The sequence below is a fragment of the Rhinopithecus roxellana genome, chromosome 4, assembly GCF_007565055.1.
Source record: "Rhinopithecus roxellana isolate Shanxi Qingling chromosome 4, ASM756505v1, whole genome shotgun sequence".
In the NCBI taxonomy this organism is placed as follows: Eukaryota; Metazoa; Chordata; class Mammalia; order Primates; family Cercopithecidae; genus Rhinopithecus; species Rhinopithecus roxellana.
The window spans coordinates 20,446,174-20,464,485 of NC_044552.1; the positions used below are offsets into that span (position 1 = coordinate 20,446,174).

The 18,312-nt window shown below is 42.7% G+C and overlaps 1 non-coding gene across 1 annotated transcript; it reads right to left on the bottom strand.

The window, feature by feature from the left end:
* Positions 1-2,185: 2,185 nt before the first annotated feature.
* TRNAR-ACG lies at positions 2,186-2,258 on the bottom strand. Its single transcript has one exon. It is a non-coding gene; the product is annotated as a tRNA-Arg (tRNA).
* Between the last annotated feature and the right edge of the window lie 16,054 nt (positions 2,259-18,312).

Genomic DNA, 18,312 nt, shown 5'->3' on the forward strand with positions numbered 1-18,312 from the left:
TACCTTTATTGAATTGCTACATCAATTTTACCTAATTTGGGGAAGGGGGATGTTTCTTTTCTTTCTTTTTTCTTTTCTTTCTTTCTTTCTTTTTCTTTCTTTCTTTTTTTTTTTTTTTTTTTTTTTTCTTGAGACGGAATATCACTCTTGTTGCCCAGGCTGGAGAGCAATGGCGCTATCTAGGCTCACTGCAAACTCCGCCTCCCGGGTTCAAGTGATTCTCCTGCGTCAGCCTCCCGAGCTGGGTTACAGACATGTGCCACCACGCCTGGCTAATTTTTTTTGTGTTTTTAGTAGAGACGTGGCTTCACCATGTTGGCCAGGCTGAGTGTCGAACTCCTGACCTCAGGTGATCCGCCCGCCTCGGCCTCCCAGAGTGCTGGGATTACAGGCGTGAGCCACTGCGCCCAGCCTGGGAGATGTTTCTTAAAATCTTTTCTGTTGCATAGAGTCTGAAATTATTTCCTCTGTAATGGTTTTGTGGTTATGGTTCTTTTGTTATGATTCTTTGGAGAATGAGATGGAAAACATATGATGTATACCCCAAGAATGTATTTTATTCCATTTTCTTTTTCATTATCTCAAAATTTTAAAGTATTTGGGTCTCTGACTACTGTTCCACACGAAGCATCAGTATCCAACACAAGTATATTAAAAACTGAAATTATTTAATGAATGAACTGATGAACCGACTGCATAAATTAATGAAACTTTCACAAGTGCAATAGACACAATGGGGCGGTGGCTCACGCTTATTATCCCAGCACTTTGGGAGGCCGACACAGGCGGATCACCTGAGGCCAGAAGTTTGAAACCAGCCTGGCCAACATGGCGAAACCCCGTTTCTACTAAAAATACAAAAATTAGCCGGGAATAGTGGCCTGCGCCTGTAATCCCAGCTACTCGGGAGGCTGAGATGGAAGAATCACTTGAACCCGGGAGGTGGAGGTTGCAGTGAGCTGAGATGGCGCCACTGCACTCCAGCCTGGGAGACAGTGCCAGGGTGCGGCTCAAGAGAAAAAAAAAAAGCAATTTCCGAAGAGACTTAAGGTCTCTCAAATTTCAGTTTGATGCTTAACGTTAAACCAGACTTAAAGTTCAGGATTGTGCTGTGCAGCAGTACGGCTCAAGGTGAAGAGCCAAATCAGATCAATTTTCTTCCAAAGGACATTAAGAAGACATTAAGAACCTGTTTCTGTCTTTTTTGGAGACGGAGTCTTGCTCTGTCGCCCAGGCTAGAGTGCAGTGGCGTGATCTCGGCTCACTACAAACTCAGCCTCCCGGGTTCACGCCATTCTCCTGCCTCAGTCTCCCAAGTAGCTGGGACTACAGGCGCCCGCCACCACGCTGGGCTAATTTTTTGTATTTTCAGTAGAGACGGGGTTTCACCGTGTTAGCCAGGATGGTCTCCATCTCCTAATCTCATAATACGCCTGCCTCGGCCTCCCCAAGTGCTGGGATTACAGGCGTGAGCCACCACGCCTGGCCCTGTTTCTGTCTTTAATTAGAAAACACACAGAAAGGCCAGGCGCGGTGACTCACGCCTGTAATCCCAGCGCTTTGAGAGGCTGAAGTGGGCGGATCACCTGAGGTCGGGAGTTCGAATCCGGCCTGACCAACATGGAGAAACCCTGTTTCTACCAAAAATACAAAATTAGACAGGCGTGGGTGGCGCATGCCTGTAATCCCAGCTACTCGGGAGGCTGAGTCAGGAGAATCGCTTGACCCCAGGAGACGGAGGTTGCAGTGAGCCTAGATCGCCCCATTGCACTCCAGCCTGGTCATCAAGAGCAAAACTCCATTTCAAAGAAAAAAGGAAAAAAGAAAACACACAGGAATATATTTTTCTTTAAAAAAAAAAAAAAACAAAAACAAAAAAACGCCGGGCGCGGTGGCTCACGCCTGTAATCCCAGCACTTGGGAAGCCCAGGCAGGCAGATCACCTGAGCTCAGGAATTCGAGACCAGCCTGGCCAAAATGGTGAAACCCCGTCTCTACTTAAAATACAAAAATTATACGAGCGTGGTGGAAGGCGCCTGTAATCCCAGCTACTCGGGAGGCTGAGGCAAGAGAATTGCTTGAACCCGGGAGGCGGAAGTTGCAGTGAGCCGAAATTGCGTCATTGCACTACACAGCTTGGGAGACAGAGCGAGACTTCGTCTGGTGGGGGGAAAAAAATTGTCTCCGAGCCAGCCAGGAGTCGAACCTAGAATCTTCTGATCCGTAGTCAGACGCGTTATCCATTGCGCCACTGGCCCGTCGACGAAGAATACCGACTATCTATTCTTCATTAGGATCCCTAAGAAAATAGTAGATTTGCAATGCAACCAGGCGCACATTGAACAAGACTGCGGATTCTGGCAAAGTGCGATTTTCTTTGTGGTCAATTTAAACAAGTTTCACTGACTTCAGATATTTATATTTATAAAGAAATTTTCTGCTTTGGAACATCATGTACGTAATAGAATTACTGTCGTTCACATTTTTTTCATTGATGTGCCCGCTTCTTTCTTTTTTTCTTTTCTGTTTTTTTTTTCTTTATGAGACGGAGTCTCCTTCTGTCACTTAGGCTGGAGTGCAGTGGCACGATCTCGGCTCACTGCAATCTCCGCCTCCCCGGTTCAAGCGATTCTCCTGCCTCAGCCTCTCGAGGAGCTGGGATCACAGGCGCGAGCCACCACTCCAGGTTAATTTTTTGTGTTTTTAGTAGAGGCAGGGTTTCACCATGTTGGCCAGGCTGGTGTCGAACTCCTGACCTCAAGTGATCAATCTGCCTCTGCCTTCCAAAGTGTTGGGGTTACAGGTGTAAGCCACGGCACGCGGCCTGGGAGATGTTTCTTAATGTCTTTTCTGTTGCCTAAAGTATGAAATTATTTCCTCTGTAATGATTCTTTGGTTGTGTTTCTTTTGTTATGGTTCTTTGGAGAATGAAATGGAAAACATACGATGTATAACTCAGTAAAGTATTCCATTTTCTTTTTCATTATCTCAAAATTTAAAAGTATTTGCATCTCTGACTACTGTTCCACACGAAGCATCGGTATCCAACACAAGTATGTTTTTTAAAAATGAAATTATTTAATGCATGAGCAGATGAACCGAATGCATAAATTAATGAAGCTTTCACAAGTACAATAGACACAAGGGGGCGGTGGCTCACGTTTGTAATTCCCTCACTTTGGGAGGCCGAGGCGGGCGGATCACCCGAGGTCCGGAGCTGGAGACCAGCCTGGCCAACATGATGAAACCCCATCTCTACTAAAAATACAAAAATTAGCCGGGAGTGGTCGCGCGCGCCTGTAATCCCAACTACTCAATAGACTGAGGAGGAGGAGAAGGAGAAGAAGGAGAAGAAGGAGGAGAAGAAGGAGGAGAAGAAGGAGGAGAGAAGAAGAAGAAGAAGAAGAAGAAGAAGAAGAAGAAGAAGAAGAAGAAGAAGGAAAGAAGGAAGAAGAACAGAAAGAAGTAAAAGAAAGAGAGAAGAAGAACAAGAAGAAGAAGAAGAAAGAAAAGAGAAAGAAGAGAAGAAGAAGAAGAAGAAGAAGAAGAAAGAAGAAGAGACAGAAAGAAGAAGAAGAGAAAGAAGAGAGAAGAAAGAAGAGAAGAAGAAGAAGAAGAAGCAGAAGACGAGAAGAAGAAGAAGAAGGAAGAATCGAAGACGAAGAAGCAAGAAGAAGAAGAAAGGAAGAAGAAAGAAGAAGAAAGAAAAAGAGAAGAGAAGAAGAAGAAAAAAAAAGACAGAAGAAAGAAAGAAGAAAGAAAAGAGAAAAAGAGAAGAATAGAAAAGAAAGAGGAAGAAAAAAAAGAGAGAAAGAGAAAGAATAAAAAGAAAAGAAAGAAGAAAAAGAAGAGAAGAAGAAGAACAGGAGAGAAGAAGAGAAAGAACGAAGAAAGAAGGGACGAAAAAGAAGAACGAAGAAAGAGAGAGAAGGAAGAATGAACGCAGAGAAAAGAAGAAGAGGGGAGAAGCAGCTGAGAAGAAGGGACAGAAAGGAATAGAAAGAAGAAGAGAAGAAAAGACAGAACGAAGAAGAGAAGAAGACAGAAGAAGAAAGAAGAGAAGAAGAGAAAAGAAAAAGAAGAATAGAGAAAAAGAAGAGAAGAAGAGAAGAGAGACCAAAGAAGCAGAAGAAGAGAGAGAGAAGAAGAGGGAAAAAAAGAAGAAGAAGAGAAGAAGAAGAGAAAAAAGAAGAAGAAGAAGAAAAGAAGAGAATAGAACAGAAGAAGAAGAGCAAGAAGAGAAGAACGAGACCGAAGAAGAAAAGAACAAGCAAAAGAGAGAACCAGAAGAGAAAGAAGAACAACGAGAGAAGGAAGAAAGAAGAAGAAGAAGAAGAAAGAAGAGAAGAAGAGCGAAGAAGAAGACAGAAACAGAAGGTAAGAAGAAAGAAAGAAGACAGCACAAAACGAGAAGAAGAAAGAAGCAGAAGAAGAAAAAAGAACGAAGAAGAGCACGACAAAAAGAAAGATAGAGAAGAAGAAGACGAAGAAGAAAAGAGAAGAGAAGAGAAAGAAGAAAGAGAGAAAGAAGCAACGAAAAAAAGAAAGAAGACAGAAGAAAGAAAAGAAAAGAAAAAAGAAGACAAGAAAGCAGAAGAAGTAGAGAAGAAGAAACGAAAAGAAAGAAGAAAAGAAAGAGGAGAGAAGAAAAGAGAAGAAGAGAGAAGCAGAGAAGAAGAAGAAGAAAAGAAAAAGGAAAAAAGAAGAGAAGAAGAAAAGAAGAAGAAAAAAAGAGAAAAGAGAAGAAGACGAAGAAAAGACAGATAGAAAAGAAAAGACGAGAGAGAAGAAAGAGAAAGAGAAGAAGAGAAGAAAGAAGAAAAAGAAGAAGAAGAAGAGAAAAAGGAAGAAGAAGAAGCAAATAAAAAGAGGAAGAAAGAAAGAGAGGACAGAACAGAAGAGAAAGAAGAAGACAAGACGAGAGAGAAAGAAGAAAGAGAAGAGCAAGAAAGAAAGCCAAGAAGAAGAAGAAGAGAAGACGAGAACAAGACGCCCGAGAGAAAAGACGAAGAAGAAGAAGAAAGAGAAAGAAGAGGAAGAGAGAAAGATAGAAGAAGAAGAAAAGAAGAGACAGAAAGAGAGAATAGAGCAAGACAAGAAAGAAGAGAAGAAAGAAGAGAAAGAGAAGAAAGAACGAAGAGAAGAAAAGGGAGGAAGCAGAGTAAAGGAAGAAGAGCAGTAAAAGAGAGAAGGAAAAAAGAAGAAAGAAAAGAGAAGAAAGAGAGAAGAAAAGAAAGGAAGAAAAAAAAGAAAGGAGAGAGAAAGGGAAGGGAACGAGAAGAGGGGGAAGGAAGAAGAAAGAAAGGCGGAGGGAGCGAGAGAAACGAAGAAAGAAGACGAAAAGAAGGCAAGACGAAAGAAAGAAAGAGATAAAAGACGAAGAAGCAGCCAGAAAGAAGAAGACGAAAAGAGAAGAAGAAGAAGAAGAAGAAGAAGAAAGAAAGTCAAAGAGAAAAAGAGAAAGAAGAAGAAAGAAAGGGAAGAAAAAAAGAAGAAGAAAAAAGAAGGCAAAAGAAGAAGAGACGAAGAAGAGAAGAAGCAAGAAGAAAAGAACAGAAGAAGACGAAAGAAGAAAAGAAGAGAAGGAAGAAAGAAAGAGACCAAGACAGAAGCGAAGAAGAAAGAAGAAAGAAGAAGAAAGAGAAGAAGGAAGAAGAAAGACGAAGACGAAGAAGAAGAGAAGATAGAGAAGAAAGAAAGAAGAAGAAGAGCAGAAAAAGTAGAGGGAGAGGCAAAGAAAGAGAAAGGAGAGAGAAGAAGAAAAGGAGCACGAAGAAGGAAAGACGAAGAGAGAGAAAAGGAAAGAAAAGAAAGAAGAGAAAAGAAAATTTCTTGAGACGAACAGAGAGAGAACGGAAAAAGGGAGAATAAGAGGAAGAGGAGAGGGAAGAGGGAAAAGAGGGAAAGAGGAAGAAGAGAAGAGGAAGAGAGGAGAGGAGGAGGAGAGAAGGAAGAGAAGAAGAAGAAGAGAAGAAGAAGAAGAGAAGAAGAAGAAGAGAAGAAGAAGAAGAAAGAGAAAGAAAGAGAAGAAGAGAAGAGAAGAAGAACGAAGAAGAAGAAGAAGAAGAAGAAGAGAGAAGAAGAAGAGAAGAAGAAGAAGAAGAAGAAGAAGAAGAAGAAGAAGAGGAGGAAGAAGAAGAGAAGAGAGAAGGAGGAGGAGGAGGGGAAGAAAGAATGGGAAGGGGGAGAGGGTGGGGGAGAAGGGGACGGAGCAAGAGCAGCGGACACATCAGCGATAATCAACAGACGCAGACTGAGGGGCCAGTAATCACAGGCAGAGTCGTGGGCCAGTGGCGCCATAGATAACGCGTCTGACTACGAATCAGAAGACTCTGGGTTCGACTCCTGGCTGGCTCGAGGGCTAATTTTGGCTTTTTTTTTTTTTTTTTTTTGAGACGGAGTATCGCTCTGTCGCCCAGGCTGGAGCGCAGTGGCTGCATCTCGGCACTCTGCAACCTCTGCCTCCCCGGTTCAAGCAATTATCCTGCCTCAGCCTCCCAAATAGCTGGTACTACAGGCGGACGCGGCCAGGCTCAGCTAATTTTTTGTATTTTAATAGAGACGGGGGTTTCACCGTGTTGCCCAGGTTGGTCGCAAACTCCTGGGCTCAGGCAATTCGCCCGCCTTGGCCTCTCAAAGCGCTGGGTCTACAAGCTTGAGCCACCGCGTCCGACCTGGAAATTGCATTTTTTAAAATCTCTCCCTTTTTCCTCCCCAAACTGATACTGAGAAATGGGTTGGCTCAAAGAGATCCCTGGAAAGACAACTCAAAAAATTCAAACATTCAACGAAAAAAAGAAATAAAGTTCTAGGTCAGGCGTGGTGGCTCACGTCTGTAATCCCAGCACTTTGAGAGGCCGCTGAAGTCAGGAGTTCGAGACCAGACTGGCCAACACGGCTCTACTAAACATGGCTCTACTAAAAATACTAAAAGTAGCCATCTGCAGTCCCAGCTACTCCTAAGGTTGAGGCAGGAGAATCGCTTGAACCTGGCAGGCGGAGGTTGTAGTTAGCCGAGATGGCACCACTGCACTCCAGCCTGGGCTGTAGAGCAAGACACTGTCTCAAAATAAATAAAATAAAATAAAATAAAGTTACAATACGTGCTACAAAGTGAATGAACCTTGAACATATTATGCTAAGGAAGCCAAACACGAAAAGCTACATATTGTATGATTCCATTTATAGAAAATGTCCAGAATAGACAAATATGTAAAGAAAGAAAGTGTTAATATTTGCCAGGGGCTGGAGAAAGAGGGGAATGAGTACAAAGTTTGTTTGGGGTGATGAGAATGGTTTGAAATTAGATAATGGTGATAGTTGCACACGTCTGTGAATATACTAAAAAGCAGTGAATTTTACACTTTCAAAAGTTGGATTTTATGTTAATTATATCTTAATTTTTAAAATCCAAATTAAAAACAAGTATTGACCGACCGACTTTTCTTCTTTTCTTTTGAGTCTGGATCTCCCTTTGTCGCCTAGGCTGGAGTGCAGTGGCGCCATCTCGGCTCACCGCAACGTCCGCCTCCAAGTTTAAGTCATTCTTGTGTCTCAGCCTCCGGAATAGCTGGGACTGCAGGTGCCCGCCGCCAGCCCTGGCTAATTTTTGTGTTTTTAGGAGGGGCGCGGTGGCTCACGCCTATAATCCCAGCACTCTGGGAGGCCGAGGCGGGCGGATCTCTTGAGGTCAGGAGTTTGAGACCGACCTGGCCAACATGGTGAAACCCCGTCTCTATTAAAAATACAAAAATTAGCCGAGCGTAGTGGTGGGCGCCTGTAATTCCAGCTACTCGGGAGGCTGAGGCAGGAGAATCGCTTGAACCCGGGAGGCAGAGGTTGCAGGGAGCCGAGATCGCACCACTGCACTCCATCTCGACCCCCAAGAGCGAAACTCGCCAAAACAAAACCAAAAAAAAGGAAGGAGGGAAGGAGGGAAGGAAGGAAGGAAAAGAATTTTTAGTAGAGACGGGGTTTCGCCATGTTGGCCAGGTGAGTCTTGAATTCCTGAACGGAACTGATCTGCCCGCCTCAGCCTCCCAAAGTGCCGGGATTACAGGCGTAAACTACCGCGACAGACAGACTTTTTTTTTTTTTTTTTTTTACTTTTGTTTTGTTTTATTGTTTTATTGTTTTGTGTTTTGTTTTGTTTTTGTTTTGTTTTGTTTGAGACGGAGTGTTGCCCTGTTGCCCAGGCTGGAGTGCAGTAGCGCGATGTCGACTCACTGCAGCCTCTGCCTCCCGAGTTTCAGCGATTCTCTTGCCTCAGCGTCCTGGGTAGCTGGGATTACAGGAGCATGCCACTACGTCCGCTATTTTTTTTTTTTTTTTTTTTTTTTTTGGTTGGGGGGATATATTTAGTAGAGATGGGGTTTCGCCATTTTGGCCACACTGGTCTCGAACTCCTGACCTCAGGTGATCCGTCCGCCTCGGCCTCCCAAAGTGCTGGGATTACAGGCGTGAGCCGTCGCGCCCGACCACTTTTTTTTGCTATTTTAAATCGAATATCTTTGTTTGTTTGTTTGTTTGTTTGTTTGTTTGTTTGTTCTGTGCCTATGCTTACCCAGACAATTTCTTCATTGATTTTCCCCCGCCTTGGGCAGGCTTCCACTCTTCAGACCCTTTCCTGCACAACTTTGTCCCTGAACATAGGTCCTGGACGAAAAAGAAGGGACATCGCCTGGAGAAATATTGCATCAAGAAAGGCGCGGCTGTGAAGAATAGGTATCAGTGTCTCCCTTAGGCCCTCAGTTCGGCGATCTTGGTAATGCCCTGTCCCATGCCTGCGAACGCGATTCAGCCTCGATCTCCCGGTCCCGCCCCATGATCGCACCAAGAAGAGCGTGCGAGCCTCCCTGCTATACAGACTGACACTAAGAAACCAGATTTGAAAGGGATCCCAGACAAACGTTAAACATGCAACAAGAGGGAGAGGGTGTAAGGAAGAGACATTCTTGGGGCGGTGTCTGATAAAACAGATGTCTCTCCTTTCCAGGTGTTTCTGAATTTGATCCCCGACGCCTGGGGCATTGTGGAGGAACTTGCAAAGGAAATCAAGGTGTCGCAGGAAAGAGAATACGCACAAGCAAAAGACACCTTAATTTGTGGTATTCTCAATATTTATCTTACAGAAGTGTATCGAAGATGGACAATGTGCGATGTGATGGGTGCTGGGAACTCAACGAACTCTTCACGCGCCTAGACCTCATTGGATCCACTTTCTCTTGACTGTGAGCTGGTAAAAAAGCGGTGGGTGTGGGGGACGGTCCAAAGCATTCTGAGCTCCGTAAAATGCTATTCAAACTTTAGCGTGCTGGAGAATCCCTGAGAAGGAGTATTATACCCAGTTGTCCAAGCTGGCCTTCTGTTCCCGGCCTTAAGCGATCCTTCCACCTCAGCCTCCTGAGTAGCTGGGTATAGTTACAGGGTCACACCACCACGCCCAGGTTGGTGTTGTCTTTCTATGATAAAGCCACCACAGAACAGAACAAAACAATGCGACGAAACATACAAGTTATTAAAAACGAAAACAAAAATAAAAATCTTGAAAGTAGAAGGGAATTACCTCTGTTGGTTAAAGCCCAGTGATATAAGACTGTGAGTCTCACCCCTGGTAGACACTCAATTTTTCGCCTTCTACCGTGGAAGTTCTCTGTTAGTGTTAGTTGCAAAAAGTGGACGATAAAAGAAAACGCACGAATACAGTGCTGCTTACAGTCTGCTCGGCATCACCCAGCTAAAAATTAATGGGTCTCATCAAAGAATCCACCTAGAATCACTGGAGGTAAGTCCCAGAAAACTGGGTCAAATTCTGATCAAATAGAGAGTATTAGAGACCCTTGTCTCTAATCAAATAAATAAATTTTTTGAAAAAGACATCTCCCCTTAAACAAAATGTTCTCTTCTGAAATTGCATTCTCTTAATCTCCTGTCTTTTACTAACACTGAGAAAGAGGTTGGCTGAAAGAGATCTCTGGAAAGACAACTAAAAAAAAAATCAAATAGAGAGTATTATTCGACCCGGTGCGATGGCTCACGCCTGTAATACGAGCACTTTGGGAGGCCGAGGCAGGTGGATCGCCTGAGGTCAGGAGTTCCAGACCAACCTGGCCAACATGGTGAAACCCCGTCTCTACTAACAATACAAAAATTAGCCTAGTGTAGTGGTGGCCACCTGTAATCCCAGCTACTGGGGAGGTTGAGGCAGGAGAATCATTTGAACCTGGGAGGCGGAGGTTGCAGTGAGCCGAGATGGCCCCATTGCATTCCAGCCTGGGCGATAAGAGTGAAACTCCATCTCAAAAAAAAAAAGTATTACTCGACTATAAAAAGAAATGAAATTCTAACACAGGCTTCAACATGAATGAACATTGAAAATATTATACTAAGGAAAAGAAGCCTTTGACCTTCGATATGATAAGCACATTGGGCCCCCATCCCACTCCACTGAAAAACTACAGATATTGTACTTGAAGTTAAAATACTTTATTTTCCCCTGAGTATTCTAGAGCAGCACTGTCCTCAACAGCTGCTCACACATATTTCAAAAACGTAGCACAAAAACAGAAAAAAGAAGAAATCTCATATTTTCTTGATAACATGTTTAAATGATAATATTAGGAGTTAAAATATATTAGAAGTACCTGGGTGCAGTGGTATGCTCTTGTAATCCCAGCTATTCCAGAGGTTGTGGAAAGGGGGATTTCCTGAACCTGGGAGTTTGAGACCATCGCAGGCAATACAATGAGCCCCCTTCTCTTAAAAAAAAAAATTGAAATTAATTTCACTTGCTTAACTCTACTTTCTTATATTACTAGAAAACTTAAAATTACCCACTATATGATATTGTATGTTAATTCTCACATCTTCTTGTGGTTATTGATGTGGTAACATCAGTAAAGTGCTATCAATTTACCAGGGGCACAGTCCCTTTGAGCAGACTCCAGACTCTATAATGCTGTTGTATTGCATTTGTTTCTCATCAATAAATACATATTTTCTTCTCTTAAACCAATTTCTTTTTTTTTTCTTTGTGTGTGTGTGTGTGTGTGTGTGTGAGAGAGAGAGAGAGAGAGAGAGAGAGAGAGAGAGAGAGAGAGAGAGAGAGAGAGAGAGAGAGAGAGAGAGAGAGAGAGACGGAGACGGAGTCTTGCTCTGTTGCCTAGGCACTCCATGGTGAAATCTTAGCTCACTGCGACCTCTGCCTCCCAGGTTCAAGAAGTTCTGCTGCCTCAGCCTCCTGACTAGCTGGGATTACAGGCGCCTGCCACCATGCCCAGTTAATTTTTGTGTTTTTTAGTAGAGATGGGGTTTCACCATGTTGATAAGGCTGGTCTCGAACTCCTGGCCTCATGTGATCCACTCGCCTCAGCTTCCCAAAGTGCTGGGATTACAGAAGTGAGCCACTGCGTCTGGCCTCTCTTACACCAATTTCTAGTGTGTAAAAATGGTAAACTCCTCATACTAAATTTCTTTTCCTGCTTTTCTTTTTTCATTCAAGAGAGCTGTATGGGTTGGCTAGTTAAAGAGCTTGCTTAGTAAACTGAAGATCCTGGATTTCAATTTGGTAGGGCTTTCTATAGGCTTTGTAATTTTTACAAGTGTAGCTGTATCTTTGTAGAATACAGTTTAAGGAATTTATTATTGATGACATCTGTGTTATTCATTTGTTATATGGTGTGGAAAACTAAAAAGCCTGAGGTCTAGTTCATCAATTTAGTTTTTGAGGGTGGCAAGAAGTCTTCAAGGAAAAAAGGGGGAAAGACTGGATGGAATATGCTACATGATGGAAGCCATGTGAACAATCACTCCCTACATGGTGTGACTAAAGCATTGTCAATTATTTATTAGGAACAAGAAAAACTTTAGAATTTTCAGGTCTGCTGCGGTGGCTCATGACTGGAACCCCAGCACTTTGGGAGGCCGAGGCGGGTGGATCACTTGAGGTCAGGAGTTTGTGACTACCCTGGCCAAAATGGTGAAACCCTGTCTCTACTAAAAATACAAAAATTAACCAGGCGTGGTGGCGGGCACCTGTAATCCCAAGCTACTCGGGAGGCTGAGGCAGGAGAATCACTTGAACCTGGGAGGCAGAGGTTGTAGTGAGCTGAGATGGCAGCCACTGCACTCCAGCCTGGGAGCAAGGCTCTGTCTCCAAAAAAAAAAAAAAAAAAAAAAAATTAGTGTTTTCATCTGATGACAATTTCTTGTCTATACAATAATACAAGATTATCAATGATTTCTTTTGCAATAATTGACTATTTTGTCTTTTATTTATGACTTTACCATTTGAGAACATGCAATAAGAACTCCAGTAGTTACTGGAAATCAACATTTTCAATTTTGTATGATCTCCACAATTTTTTTTTTTTTTTTGAGATGGAGTTTCACTCTTGTTGCCCAGCCTGGAGTGCAATGGCACAACTTTGGCTCACCCAACCTCCACCTCCCGGGTTCAAATGATTCTCCTGTCTCAGCCTCCCAAGTAGCTGGGATTACAGGTGCCCGCCACCATACCTGGTTAATTTTTTTTTTTTTTTTTTTTTTTTTTCTGTTTTTAGTAGAGATGGGGTTTTGCCATGTTGGTCAGGCTAGTCTGGAACTCCTGTCCTCGGCTGATCCACTTACCTCGGTCTCCCAAAATGCTAGGATTACAGGCGTGAGCCACCGCGCCCGTCTCCACTTTCTTTTCTCCACTTCCGTGGAAGTCAATAGAATAGAGCTGGACACTGCAGAAGTTGAGAGGTCCGCAGGAGCTGCTGGAACCAGAAAGCAAAACTCTCTTCTTCCTACAAAGTCTCTCCAGCACCCACAACTGACAAAATTCAGTGCCAGCTGGCACAAGAAAAAGAAAATTAAAGGGCCCAGATCCCGTTTCAAAAAACAGTCTAAAAGGATGAATTGCAAGTTGAGACGTAATAAAAGCAATCATTGGCACAGATGGCTCCATAATGAGCAGGGTCCCAGAGCAGTGCCCCCAAACAGTATCTTCCAACTCATAACACCTGAAAACTGCTAAGTAGATACCATCAATTATGCACATTTAAATAGTGAGTGATCCATATATGTGCTCTTGTCTTTTTCTTCTGTTCTTTTTGGGTTTTTTGGTTTTTGTTTGTTTGTTTTTGAGAGACGGAGTCTTGCTCTGTCCCCCAGGCTGGAGTGCAGTGGCAGCATCTCGCCTCACTGCAATCTCCGTCTTTCTGATTCAAGTGATTCTCCTGCCTCAGCTTCCCAAATGGCTGGGATTACAGGCGCCTGCCACCACGGCCAGCTAATTTTTGTGTTTTTTTTAGTAGAGACGGGGTTTCACTATATGTTAGCCAGGCTGGTCTTGAATTCCTGACCTCAGGTGATCCACCTGCCTCGGCCTCCCAAAGTGCTGGGATTACAGGGGTGAGTGACTGCACCCCGCTTGTTCTTTTGTGTCTTTTTTGTTGTTGCTGTTTGTTGGTTTGTTTTGAGATGCAGTTTTGCTCTTGTCTTCCAGGCTGAAGTGCAATGGCGCAGTCTCGGCTCACTGCAACCTCCACATCCTGGGTTCAAGCAATTCTCCTGCCTCAGCCTCCCAAGTAGCTGGGATTACAGGTGCCCACCACCAGGCCTGGCTAATTTTTGTATTTTTAGTAGAGATGGGGTTTCACTTTGTTGGCCAGGCTGGTGTAGAACTCCTGACCTCAAATGATCTGCCTGCCCCAGCCTCCCAAAGTGCTGGGATTACAGGCATGAGCCACTGCACCCAGCCTCTTTTCAACGCACTTTAGGTATTTCTGGATGATTGGTTTATCCTCTCCTCCTCTAGTTCTCTTTTTTTTGGGCTAAGCCACATATATGTCCTTTAAAGTTGCCAATCTGACTGAACCTGAAACACCACATGCAGTTTTTGCATACTCTATCATCAAATACATTTACTTCATATTTAAGTTATTTCCTATTAACATAATTTTGAGTTCCAAAACCTCTTTTTTTGTTTTTTTGTTTTTTTTTTTGGTTTTTTTTTTTCTGAGACAGAGTTTCGCTCTTGTTGCCCAGGCTGGAGTGCAATGGCGCGATCTCGGCCCACCGCAACCTCTGCCTCCCGGATTCAAGCGATTCTCCTGCCTCGGCCTCCTAAGTAGCTGGGATTACAGGCATGTGCCACCATGCTGGGCTAGTTTTGTATTTTTAGTAGAGACGGGATTTCTCGATGTTGGTCAGGCTGGTCTCAAACTCCTGACCTCAGGTGATCCGCTCACCTCAGCCTCCCAAAGTGCTGGGATTACAGGCATGAGCCACCGCGCCCATGCTTTTTTTTGGTTTTATGGAAGTTTTTCTTCATTGGATCCTAGTCCTTGTTATTGGATACAGTATTGTTTCTCTCCCTTCTGAAGATATTAGTGAGATATGATATAATATGATATATGGTGTAAAGTTTTTGCTGCAGTCTGTGTCCTTAAATTGTATTTTAAAAATCTCTTTTTGTATTCTTCCTCCCTCCCTCCATCTCTCTCTTTCTCTCCCCCACCTCTCTCTATATATATTTTTGGTGATCCTTGCACTATACACGTTGTATTAGTTTGTTATCACTGCCATAACAAAGTACCACAGATCATGTGATTTAAACAACAGACATTTATTTTCTTACATTTCTGGAGGCTAGAGGTCAGAGATTATGGTGTCAACAAGATTTGTTTGTTTGTTTGTTTGTTTTATGCTTCTCTCCCTGGTTTGCAGATAGCCATCTCCTCCATGTCCTAATATCGTCTTCCTTCTGGGTGTGTCTGTGTCCTAATCTTTTCTTGCAAAGACATGTCATACTGGATTATGGCCAATTCTAAATACCTCATTCAAAGGCCCCATCTCCAAAGATAGTCACGTTCTCAATTAGTAAGTGTTAGGACTTCAACATATGAATTTGGTAAAGAGGGGAGGACACAAATTAATCTTTGACACATATATTTAAGAATAGGAGACTAAAATGCTGATTGAGGCTGGGTGTGGTGGCTCACGCCTGCAATCCCAACACTTGGGAGGCCAAGGTGGGGATGTCACTTGAGGCCAGGAGTTTGAGACCAGCCTGGCCAACATGGAGAAATCCCGCCCCTACTAAAAATACCAAACAAACAAACAAACAAAAATTAGCCGGTTGTGGTGGCACGTGCCTGTAATCCCAGCTACTCAGGAAGCTGAGGCAAGAGAATTGCTTGAACCCTGGGAGACGGAGGTTGCAGTGAGCTGAGATCCTGCCACTGCACTCCAGCCTGGGCGACAGCGTGAGACTCTGTCTCAAAAGAATTAAAATAAAATAAAATAAAATGCTGATTGAGAAGACAATGTAGTCATATTGTTCCTATCATTCCCACCAAACACAATTAAAAACCCTGGACATCATGTATAAAACAAACATAGGAAGACTTCGAAAAATGGAGAGAAGGCAAACTGGTGGGAGACCTTTCAACTAGAGGAAAGAGACGGTGGTACATTTTCTAATTTTTTTTGTTTTTAATTTCATGTATCCTGGACTGAGTGCGGAGAAGCCAACAACCTGTTAATACAGACAAAAAGGCCACAAGAAAGCCAGCTTTCTCTAACCAAATGACAAGGAAAAGAGCAGCCTAGCAAGACAGAAAACTTGTAGACAATAATTCTCTATTCCAACAGAACACTGCAGAAAACGCTGAACTCCAATACCCCTACTCCCTCATTCCCCACCTGAAAGGCCCAGTCAGGAGCCCAAACTCTTACCTTTGACCAGCAGCTGAGGTGGTTTCAGAGAAGGCCAAGTGTGGAACTGAGATGTTTATCCTCATTTGGTAGTATCACTGTCCACCTTCACACCTGCTAACCCCGGCCTGATCAGAAGCTCAGAGCACTTGAGTGTGGTTCTTAAAGGAAAAAATAACTTTTGATTTACGTGGCTGGAACACTGTGGTTGGGAGAAACCTCCACTGTCAGGAAATCAGTAAGGATCAGTAAGAGGGTTGAGCAGATTTCCAGAAATCAACTTCCAGTCAACCAGGAGATCATAGTCCTAAAAATGAATTGGAGACAAAATAAGGTAAAGTTCCATTACTTTGTAGGATGTTGTACACCTTTCAAATTTGTTAGTCTCCTCCAGGCTAGTGAGCGTCCATGTTACTCACTTAATAGAATCGTCTTCTAAATATTCTGCTATAAATTTCCTCCATATTCTGAAACTGAGCAAGGGGTTATATAACTCTAAATTTCCTCAAAATGGCATTAAAACGAGATCTATTTTCAATCTCCTGTTCACTACATGTACACAAACACTACCAATTCCTGAAATTTTGGGGGTTGGCTTTCACAAGGTAAATTATATTCTTCTTTGGCTTTTCCCAATTCTGGCTTAAAGTGAAACTTTCCTTGTGTATCACACTAGCCCTTCTACTATTTAGTTTTCAGAATTTTGCTACTGCTTTCTCCTTTCCCATTATTGTCCTTCTGTACTTATGAACGGCTCTCTCTCCTTTTTTTCTTTCTTTCTTTTCTTCTTTCCTTCTTCTCTCTCTGTCTCTGAATTTTTGGCTAGAAAAACGTCAGATGCCTGTCTTCAATATGCCATTATTGTAAACAGGTCTATTTCTAACTTACTATGATTTTTCATAATGCTTGATATTCAGAGGATTAGCAAAATAATACAGTAGACAATGAAGAGGATGCTATCCTTTATGCTCAGATTAAAATCCTAAAGGGACTCCAGCCTCTACCTAGAATGTAGAAAGTTGGAAAAAATACTGCTCCTAATCTAACAATGAAAAAGTCCAGATAGACCAGGCATGGTGGCTTACGCCTGTAATCCAGCATTTTGGGAGGCTGAAGTGGGCGGATCACCTATCACCTGAGGTCAAGAGTTCGAGACCAGCTTGGCTAACATGGTGAAACCCTGTCTCTACTAAAGATACAAAAAAACTAGCCAGGCATGGTGGTGCACGCCTGTAATCCCAGCTAGTCAGGAGGCTGAGGCAGGAGAATTGCTTGAACTCGGGAGGTGGAAGTTGCAATGAGCCGAGATCGAGCCATTACACTCCAGCTTGGGCAATAAGAGTGAAACTCTGTTTCAAAAAAAAAAAAAAGAAAGAAAAAGAAAAGAAAAAAGAAAGAAAAAGTCCAGATAGTCTAGAAAAGCATAATTTTCCTTGAACCCATGAAAGAGTTGAGGTCTCAGAGCAACCACGTAGCCTGAAATCTATGGAAAAATAGGCGCTCCCAAGTAGAAATGGGAAATGAATACTGGCTCATCTATAGCAATAGGATGATGATGAGGCCTCCATGAGAGAGGTTAAGAAAAATTCAGCAAAAATTCAGTATCTTATGACTTGCAAAATTTAGTCTAAGTATCTATGTCTGAGAAGGAAATTCTAGAACCCCTAGGATCAAGTACAAAAAAAGAGTTTTCACACTTTTGCAGGCTTCTCTTCACAATTCTCAAAGAACTACTGCCCTCCATGTTCCGGGAGAATTGGTTCCAGGACCCCCAAGAATACCAAAATCCGCTGATGCTCAAGTCCCTTATATAAAATAACCTATGCACATCTTCCTGTATACTTTAAATCATCTCTAGATTATTTATAATACCAAATATAATGTAAATCCTATGTAAATAGTTGCTATACTTTTTTTTTTTTTTACTGTTGCATTGTTGTTTTTATTTTTTTCAAATATTTTTGATCCTTGATTGGTTGAGTCTACAGATGTAGAACCCGTGCTCATAACAAATGACGGAGCAGGGCTAGGGATCAGAGAAAGCCCCTTTCAGTGGAACAGGGCTGACAGAGAGAGTAGCCTGTCCCTAAAGAAAGCAAGCTTAAACACTTAGGGAGTAGCAGCAAACATGGTTACATCCAGAGAGCAGAAAATTCATAGGAGCTCAAGAAAGTAAAAAAGAATGAAAAATTCTACTTTAAAGGAGTATTAGGTATAGAATATTAGAGAATGTCAACTTCTGGGAGCGGGCAGAATGACTAAGAAAGTCCAACCTCATAGACCCTGATCACGGACTCTGCCTGTCTCAGTCTGTTTTGGGTTGCTATAACAGAATACCTAAGCCTTTGTGATTTATAAAGAAAAGAGACTTATTTGGCTCATGATTCTGGTGGCCAGAAGGTTCAACCACATGATCATCTCAACAGACATAGGAAAACATTCAATAACATTCAACACCCATTTATGATTTTAAAAAATATTCAGTAAACTGGGAATAGAGATGAGCTTCTTCAACTTGATAAAAAGCATCTGCAAAAAAAATGTAATATCATACTTAATGGTAAAAGACTGAATGACTTCTCAATATAGGGAATGTCTGACAAGAATATC